Consider the following 9247-nt stretch of genomic DNA (forward strand, 5'->3'; position numbering starts at 1 on the left):
GTCTCTGGATCGGCAATTCTGATGAAGACGCGGAACATGATGAAAAAGTGAGGAATGGTATCAATTGCAAGACAAAAAGTGGAGAAAGATCCAAGTAAATTTCTACATTGGGCTACCGAAAATATTCAGCTTATTACAGTGCGGAGACTACTTTCCAAAAAGGCCAGTCATGTGAATACTAGGGATGACGATGAATATACCCCTCTTCATCAGGAAGCCTACAGTGGACACTTAGACATTGTCTGTGAGTTGGTGGCTCAAGTGGCAAATGCAATAACTGTAGATGGCTGGACACCCCTGCACCGTGCATATATGCAGAATAACACCAGAGTGGCTTCTTTCTTACCTCATCATGTTACAGATACCAATGCCCAAACTAAAGGCCTCTTGACCCCCTTATATCTTGCCACTGAGAATTGAGATAGCAAAGATACGCCTGCTCTCCTTCGGTTGAACCATTATATAAAACCAGGCCTGCAGAACACCTTAGAAGAAACTGCATTTGAAATTGCCCAAAGGATAAGTACGTATCGCTACCTATATGAAGTTGTGGAAGGCTGTACAAATTCTTCTCCTAAATCCTAATGGTCGGGTTAAGTTTCTCAAAGTTAAAAATGCAAGTCCATCCTTTGTGACCATACAAAATATTTCCACAATCCAAATAAGAGCAATATCTTTTTTTTTTTTTGGGCGGTCATGCGGCTTGAACTCTAGGCCTGGGTGCTATCCCAGTGCTCTTCAGCTCAACGTGAGTGCTCTACCGATTGAGCCACAGCTTCACTTCCAGTTTTCTAGTGGTTTATTAGAGATGAGAGTCTCACAGACTTTCATTCCCAGGCTGGCTTTGAACCGTGAGCCTTAGATCTCAGCCTCTTGAGTATCTAGGATTATAGTAGTGAGCCACCAGCGCCAGCAACACCAGTACTTTACTGTAAAAATTCATGTATTCTATGGAATTCTTGCAAGTGAATTGCCTGCATTGGGTGTCAAAATGTATTGAAGAGTTTTTATATACATGTATAATGATTTCTGCAGAGTATGTGATTTTTTAGTCAGAAATAATTTTAACTTATCTGTTGAAATGAGTAGTACAGAAACTAAAGTAATACTGGTGCTTGTCTGAAAAAGAATATTTTAAAATATTCTATAGTCTATGTTTGTATAATGTTAATAATTTATTTTATTCTCGCATAGACATACTTTGAATTCTATATTATTTTATAATATATAGGTTCATTAATGTGTCCTTTCAGATTGTATTCCATATAGAAACAGTTTAAGATTCCTTTTTTCCTAGGTCCTAATATTATTTTTCTTTGGGATAAAATGACAATGTTGTCTAATTTCAAAAGTTTTGTAAAGTTTATGCTATTTAAACACCTTTCTGAGGTGAAGATTTAATACACTGATGTCAAAATAAATTTAATCATATGAATTACGTGTGCTGTTACACTTGTTATTTTGTAATCAACTTTTTAATAACGGGTTTTCATTTCTTGCATCTGAAGAATGAATAATATGGAATACTTCACAAATTTTCATATCATCGTTGTGCAAGTGCTATATTAATCTGTATATTGTAATTTGGGTATACATGCTGCTGAAGCATGTAGTATCATCTAAATTTAAGTAGCTAATGATGCAATCTTTATACAGGCTTATATCCATGGGTGCCTACTTGTAACAAGGAAACCTTATTGTTCCTAACATTGCTATTGATCTTATTTCCTTAAAATTCTGTGAATAATGGAAAAAAAATATAATGTTCAGCCGATTGCTCACATTTGCAATTTTTTGTCAATGCCAATTTTAAGTATTTTTCAATTGTAATTTGATCATACATTCAATAATTTATAGGTAGGTCCAAAGGTGATGGCTCTTTCAAGTATTATTTATTCAACTGAATTAGCTTTGTGGAGCTATTGGATTCAAAGTAATCCTTGCTTAAGAGCTATTTCTAACATTCTGCAGCTGACATTTTCCCAAATGAGGTCTTACTGGCACAAATGTCTACATGACCCTTGACTCTTCTTCCATGTAGGAACAGACCAATCAGAATATCTTACCCTGATAGCATAGATTGTCTTACTTGAACAAAATTAATCTTAGTTACAAGGGATCATAGAGAGATGAACAGTCCAGACAGAACTGTTCAGACAAGAAAGTATTTTATCAAAATATAATTATTATATCTAACATTGCAAAAGTAGCTAAAGCCAAGAAGGTGAAAAAATTGTTCATATGTATGATTACTTAATGTCCTGGCCTGTCTACCATCCAACCAGGCAGGAACTTACACTACTGCCTTTCTATCACCAAATATTTTCATAGTTGCAGGAGAAGTCCATATGTTTCTCCTTGTTATTAGGCCTTAAATTGGTAATGTTTTAATCACAGTATTTTCTCTTGCTCCAGGCTATAAATCTACAAATGGTAAAGCTTTAGGTCCAACTCTATCAAACACTGAGGTAGAGATAATGGAATAATATTTTAAAACACAGTTGCCTTTGATACAGTAACCACAACAGAACAATGCAAAACATGTGTCTTTTTCTTATATTATATATAGTTATATATTTTATATTTATATTTGCTGATTTTATATTTCACACTGTGAAACTTACTAGAATTTGTTGATAATTTCACAAATAAATTGATATTTATTTATTCCAATAAATAGAATTGGAATATAAATAATTAGGTTTAAAATATATAATAGAATATAAGAAGTATCAACGCAATATCTTTGGTATAAACTTGTGATACATTCTCAATGTTCTTGGTCTTCTGAATTCACATGGTAAAAAAACAATGTTGTTTTCCTCTAATCTGTAAGGGATTTTCTCTGCTGCTCTGTTTATTGTTTTAAATCGCTGGTCCCAAACTGTTTTTCTCCATATTTCTGAAGCATTCCTACTGATTATGCCCAAATTTTGCTGATAAGATGTCTAAAAAATATTATTCTTCTTCAGGACCCGTAGGTCCTAGGATCCCAGGTCCCAGTTACCTGCATCATCAGATAACAGGGGCAAGACTTCTCACCAGGACCCATACAACATGACAACACAAAGTAATTAAAGACCCATCTCAATTTCTTATTTCCTATATTTCAGGGCCCCAATTCCTTGAGATGCAGGAATTAGCAGTAAGCAATTATGAAATGCAAGGCAACTTAAAATGAAAGATGAGATCACAAATTTGAGAGTAAGTACTATAATTCAAACATTCAACTTACATATGACCAGCCCATATGAGTGAACAAGTTCACAAAGTGTCATAAGATTATTTTTAATACCCATCCCCTATGATTAATGAAAGATTTTAGTCCAGCATAAGTGGGCCAAAAAATAGTTCCTGGAAGGATAGATCCATAATTGGTCTACCAAGGCCCAGAAATCTTTACTTAGAGTTCAAATATAATTCAGAAAAACATTGAGAAGATCCTTAGTACTTCAAAATACTGGGACTTCAGCACAACATGGTTTTGTGGTATAAAAATGTCACTCTCAAACCAATGATAATCTACATATAATCTATAATCTCCTGAAAGTTATTCTTTTTCAAATTAACTTTTTAAAATCACGTTCGCCAAAATAACATTTGACAAGTAGTTGATACTTAGTGACATTGCAAGTTTTTCAAGTGTAGGGAGCAAGTTACAATAAAGTTGATTTATTTACATGGCACTAATGCCAAACACGTTCAACCATTCATTAAATTGTAGAAATAGTACCACCGACAATTTGTGTTTTTCAGTAGAGACTTTCCAGAAATGTATTAGATAGATCAGCCTCCCAAATTTCAAACCAAAACGTTAGCTAATAAAGTAAATGTCCTCATTTAATAAGGTACATTTTAAAAAGTCACAAATAGTTTTCTTATCATGTAATATGTTTTCCCTATCTGTCTAACATAGTAAGAAATATGATTTTAAGTCTTGATTATGGGTACTCATCAGAGATATGACAAACATAAAATCTGTCTTCTATCTCTATCATATTCCTCTATAGGAATAAATATTAGTTTTCTTCATTTCCAAAACAGGGAGTTGAAAATATTATCCCATGTGAAATAAAACAATCACACCTTTGTACAAAGCCATTTATAAAAATTGGTAGTTAGGAATATATTCTATGCCATTTTTTAACTTTCTTTTTGACTAAAGATTAATCTTCCAAATGGATGAGAATAAAATCATGTTTAGGTGCTTCATGTCTCCAGTCTTGCAAATTATTAATGCAGATGAATGAATTATGGAAATATAAGCTGATATCAGTTTAAGCATATACAGGATGGAAACTCCATGAAATGTATATAAACCTTTCGAAGTATTAATAGACAGTTTAACAGGATGACTATCAGGAAGTTGAAAGCAGAAAGGAATAATAGTAATGACATAGAATGAATGAAAAATGAACAAGGGTCAAGTACAACTAGAATACTCAATGTACACATATGATAAATTAAGTGGTAAATCTGAAATAAATCTTGGAGAAGGGGTTGGTTGAGAATGATAGAAGTGACTCTGATTCAGGCCATTGGACAATTATATGGACGTATTTATTTGTAACACACTTTCATGACCTTTTGAAATTCAGTGAAAAAACACAACAACAAAAAAAACACACAAAAATCACAACCAACCAGCAATCTGTAGAGAGTATGAAAATGACCTCTCAAAATTTTAATCAGTTAATGAAGGGTAGTCCTGGGAAAAGCAAAGAAAACTATTCAAAGAGGGAAGTTTGGGATAGGGGAGAATTTTGAACAGATTTGAATAGATTGTCTAAGGTTATATATAAATCACCTACATCTGCTGCAAATAGTATGTTTCTTCTACGAGTTCTGTGTCTGAACTGGGTAATCCAATGGTGAGACACACTTGATAGCTTGTGAAGATAGAATGGAAGAAACAAGAACAAGAACCTATTACTCCACTAGAGAGAAAATAATCCTCTATGTTTTCCCTAATCTCTCTTCACTACTCTTTCTTCATACTTATAAGTCAAATGATTTTGAATTATATTTTTCCTTCTTTCTTTGGGCAAAGTAATTGGTCAAAGTAATTCATTAAATATTATTTGCCATTTTCTTCTTTCATGCTGTTTAATTGGCCAAGTGAGTCTACCCTCTTGCATTTGGTTGCCATGCAACAACATCTATGTTAATGAGAAGAAATCTAATGTAAAACTTTGTCTCCAGAAAACAGTCCAAGAAGCTGCGATCACAAATATTTGGCTGTATTTTTTGTTTTTTCTTTTACCTTGAAAGTCTTCTTGTGTCTAAAGTGCCCACAAAAATAAGTACTCCATCACTTTTTGGTTCAATCAATTCTAACCTCAAAGATATATTTTGCTAAGAAAATGGTTAGAGGAAATCGAAAAATACTGCACTTTTATTTTCTCTTAAGACTCTCCTTAGATACCATATCAGAATTAATGAAGTTATTCTATGCAAAATTATTTCAATAGATTATTTTTCTCTTGGTCTTGCATTTGTTCACCAAGATGTATGGAGGAGAGTAGAGTTAAATCACCTCTGCCTAGGAAGACAGTGTCTGTTACAAAAAGACAATGCTACTATGTCCTGCTTCTATGTTCTCCTCCTAGCTCTTGCCTGATTTCCAATTAATCACAGCATCTTGGCTTCAAGTCTAGTGAAGCTGAAGGACTGTACGTGCTCCACCACTGCTACATCTTCATGATTTGTACTTAAAAACTCTTTAAGTTGCCTCATTTGGATGTGGAATTTATTTTCATGTCTTCATTCAATCTGTTCTGCATTGTAGTGAGCCAAATAGGCTCTGTAAAATCACTGTAGGTAGTAAAAATATTAACACAATTTATATAAAAAAGTTTTGGCCTCCCTTCACTGCTGAAGCCCAATACCCTTAGCTAGGGCTTCTAAGGAAAATGTTTTCTTGCCTTTTCCATTTGCTCAATTCTTTTATGAACCCAAAACATTTTGGCTTATGTAATAAGAGAAGTCTTCACTATCTCATTTTAATAAGGATATTATTTTTGTGAGCCACTTAGAACTGTGAAATCATTGGTTTGAATTATCCAATCAGATTTATTTCTGTGTTTTATTGCTTCACATACAAAGACCTTGTGGAAAGTGTTACAAACAGAAATGTTTAAACCCAACACCTTCTTTCATTTTGGAGGGCACTTTCTCCCTAAATATTTTGACTCAAATTATCTTTTTCAGAGAATTAATGTTTGTTAATTAAAGGTAAATTCACAAATTTTGATGCCTTATTTTTTAAGAACTTTTAATTTAAATTCCAATACAACTTTGTTTCAAACAGTGAGAATATGGTTCCTGGGTAAGGACAATTCTCAAGAGAACCTATAGGATTTACAGCAAGGTTTCTGAGGTCTATTTGTTTAGTGTGAAAAAGAGCCATCTTCATCCACATTGCTCCCTCTCTACTAAGTCTCCGTGGATTTCTTTGCTTGAAAGCCTATTCTCCCAGGCAATTTTAAATTTTCTTAATAGCTAAGTTGTTAAAAATTTTGAACAATTCAAATTTACCTGTCATAACTTTAAAATTCTTGAAATTCCTTTATCAGAACCGCGAATTCACCAATCCTAATTACACCTTTACCATCAAAAAGTTAACATGCTGTTTTCATGATATGGTGTCCATGCAGCTATTATTTTCCAGTGTCTTTTTATTACGTATATATAACCATAAAAGCTGATGCTAAGCAAAATGAATTCCAAGATATGGAACCAGATTTTTTCATTTGTGGTTGTTGTTTTTGATGAATTATGTGATTTCTGTTTTCTTTGACTTTGTATTGTGAATACATTTACTTTAAATAGGGAAGGGAAGAGGAAACGCAAAATGGTGAGTTAAAGAACAAAGGGAAAACCAATGCAACAGCAACACTCACAAGACAATATGTTGGAAATGTACATTACAACTTGTGAGGAGTGAAGGAAAACTGTGAGAAAAATGAGGGAAAAGTAACAAATTTGAAATGTTCTGTATTCACCACCTTACAATTGCTGTAACCTCACTGTACATCAATTTGATAATAAAATTGAAAAAGTAAGCTGCATAAAATGTAATTTCACTGTATTGGCACAGTAAATATTATTCTTTATGTAGTAATATTTTAAAAATCAATACTATGACATCTAATTTGAATTAATTACTTCTTCTTTATCAGAGGGTCATCAATGTGAATGTTATCCAACTAGACAATATTTTCATATATACTTGCCAAATTTTTCAAAAAATAATTAATTTAGTACTTTCTCATTCTAAAACAGAAAACAGTTTAATGCTACGAAAACCCATAACTTTTAAAATTAAATAAGTTTTTAAGAGGACAGAATATGTGTGTTCTTCAAAATTCCTATGACTATTAACTACTCATTTTTAAATTCTCAACATTCCATACCTGAGAGATTCAAAACAGTACCTTTTTACATGTTATGAAAATCTGCAATAGATGCAGTTTCCAATGGGGTGTTACAGATTGAGAAGTCAACAGAAAAATAGCCACATTCTGGTAGAGGATAAAACTATGAAGCATCTGTAATAATTAATTCCTCAAGAGTAAGCAATTTTTTTTTATCAGAGCAAGCTGTTATTTCTATGACCATCAATCCCAAGATTTATGCCATAAAGTCAAAAGTCATCCTAGCCCAATAGTTTCCAACTTTTTTTTTTTTTGGTCTGTCATGGGGCTTGAACTCTGGGCCTGGGCTCTGTCCTTCACCTCTTCAGCTCAAGACAAGCGCTCTACCACTTGAGCTACAGCTCCACTTCCGGTTTTCTGGTGGTTTCTTGGAGATAGGAGTCTCACAGTCTTTCCTGTCAGGGCTGGCTTTTAATTGCAATCCTCAGATCTCAGCCTCCTGAGTAGCTAGGATTACAGGCGTGAGCCACTAGGGCACCTTAAAATTCCTTAATTCACATCATGAATAATTTATCTCTATTGTGAAAAAATACTACATCTCTGCTAGTGTGATGCCCTCCATGTTCTGGAAAGAACACCACAATAAACTGAGCTGCATCATTTTTCCTCCACTGCTTGAGATCAGATCATTTGCAAATATTATTTATATTTATACTTTTTTAATTATCATAGATATTCAGGATGCTAAGATCGGAAAATTAAGGTTCAAATCCCACCCAGACAGGAAGGTTTCTTAGAATCTTATCTCCAATAAACTTCTCCGCAAAAGCCAGACACAAGTGGCACTGAGGTTGAAATGATAGGGCACGAGCATTGAGCAAAAACAGGTTCAGAGACACTGTCCTGGCCAAGAGTTCAAGCTCAAGGAAAACCAATAAAACAAAAACAAAGTTGAATACACACCCCAAACCTAGTATTTTTCTCAAAGTATACACAGGCACGTAAATAAGGAAATGGCTTCAGGTATTACATATAGGTTGAAGAAAGAAGATGTCACACAATTGCTCTCTTCATACCATTTTAAACCAAAACCTTAAAAAATTGCTGTTTTTCTAAATTTATAAATTAATGTCATCCATTTGTTGGCAACTCTGTCTAGATTATTCACATTAACATGGTATACATGAACTGTGGGAATTATCTATTAACTATGTTCTAATTATAACTCTCTTGAAAGAATATTCTAGGAAAATAGAATGCCAGAATCATTCGTGAATTTGTCAATTAATCCCTCTACTTAAAAAGAATTTTGTAGTATCCTATAGAATATGAAATTACAAACAAAACCAAAATATATATTTTAAATCTAAATTCCAATTTAGCAAGGTCTACAAAGTCCTACATTAGATGAACTTTGCTATTTCTCCAGGCTTAAGTTTTTGTAATCCTTCAACATTTCTTTGGAATCCAACAGAATGGTGATTACTTACTTTTGCAAATTTTTGAATGGGAATAATGAGCCATTTTGCAGCTAGGAATGTTCTGTAATGAAGAGAGCATTTAAAACACAAGTGAGGATATATATGAGTTGCATTTCAATAGGAAACGACTTCTCAAAACATAATGACAAAATTAGACCAAACTTCCAACTGTGTATTCCTTCCTTGTTGCTTGGTTTGTTCTATTGAGACAAAATTATTTTACCTGGCCCAGGTAATTCCATTCTCTAATCTCCTGTCGAAGTGCTAGAATTTCAGGCTTGTATCACATTGGCCTGCCATAGTTTGTTTATTTACTCTAGAAACAGACTAGCAATTCTGAACTTCTCCTATGAACATATCCACTAGATTGATTGCTCACACTGTTTATGT

General features: G+C 33.4%; 1 pseudogene; it reads right to left on the reverse strand.

Moving 5' to 3' along the window:
- Window positions 1-1512: 1512 nt before the first annotated feature.
- On the reverse strand, window positions 1513-1609 carry LOC122122176 (annotated as a pseudogene).
- Between the last annotated feature and the right edge of the window lie 7638 nt (window positions 1610-9247).

The sequence above is a fragment of the Dipodomys spectabilis genome, unplaced genomic scaffold (genome assembly GCF_019054845.1).
Source record: "Dipodomys spectabilis isolate Male_0828 unplaced genomic scaffold, ASM1905484v1 ptg000205l, whole genome shotgun sequence".
NCBI lineage: Eukaryota > Metazoa > Chordata > Mammalia > Rodentia > Heteromyidae > Dipodomys > Dipodomys spectabilis.